At 57.3% G+C, this 351-nt stretch overlaps 1 protein-coding gene across 1 annotated transcript in view; it reads left to right on the top strand.

The window, feature by feature from the left end:
- The window catches only part of ITSN2 (intersectin 2), an 83,376-nt gene continuing 83,025 nt past the window's right edge, over positions 1–351 (top strand). The window contains exon 1 of the mRNA XM_017812986.1: positions 1–84. The gene's annotated coding sequence lies outside the window, so the exon portion shown is untranslated. The remainder of the gene's footprint in view (positions 85–351) is intronic.

Here is a 351-nt window from a genome sequence, read left to right as displayed (position 1 = left end):
CCGCCATGTTGTGGGGCTGAGCCGCCGCGGGAGGCGGAGGAGCCGCAGCCCGAGCGGAGCCGCCGCTCTGGGGCAGCGCAACAGGTACCGGCGGGGCGGCCGCGGGCTCCGCGCCCCGCGGAGCTGGGCGGGCGGAGGGGAGTGTGGGAGGCCGAGCTGCGGGTTCGGGACAGGAGCGCTCCGGGGTTCTGCTGCCCCAAGCCGCTTTAGTTATGTTTGTTCCCCTTATTTGAGGCTGGTGGGGTTCGGGTTTGTTTGGGTTTGGTTTTTTTTTTTTTTTTTTTTTTTTTTTTTTTTTTTTTTTTTTTTTTTTGTTGTTTTTGTTTTTTTTTTTTTTCCTGGTGGGTTTGG

The sequence above is a fragment of the Lepidothrix coronata genome, unplaced genomic scaffold, assembly GCF_001604755.1.
Source record: "Lepidothrix coronata isolate B3197 unplaced genomic scaffold, Lepidothrix_coronata-1.0 Scaffold39, whole genome shotgun sequence".
Lineage (NCBI taxonomy): Eukaryota > Metazoa > Chordata > Aves > Passeriformes > Pipridae > Lepidothrix > Lepidothrix coronata.
This window is presented reverse-complemented; position numbering and strand designations above follow the sequence as displayed.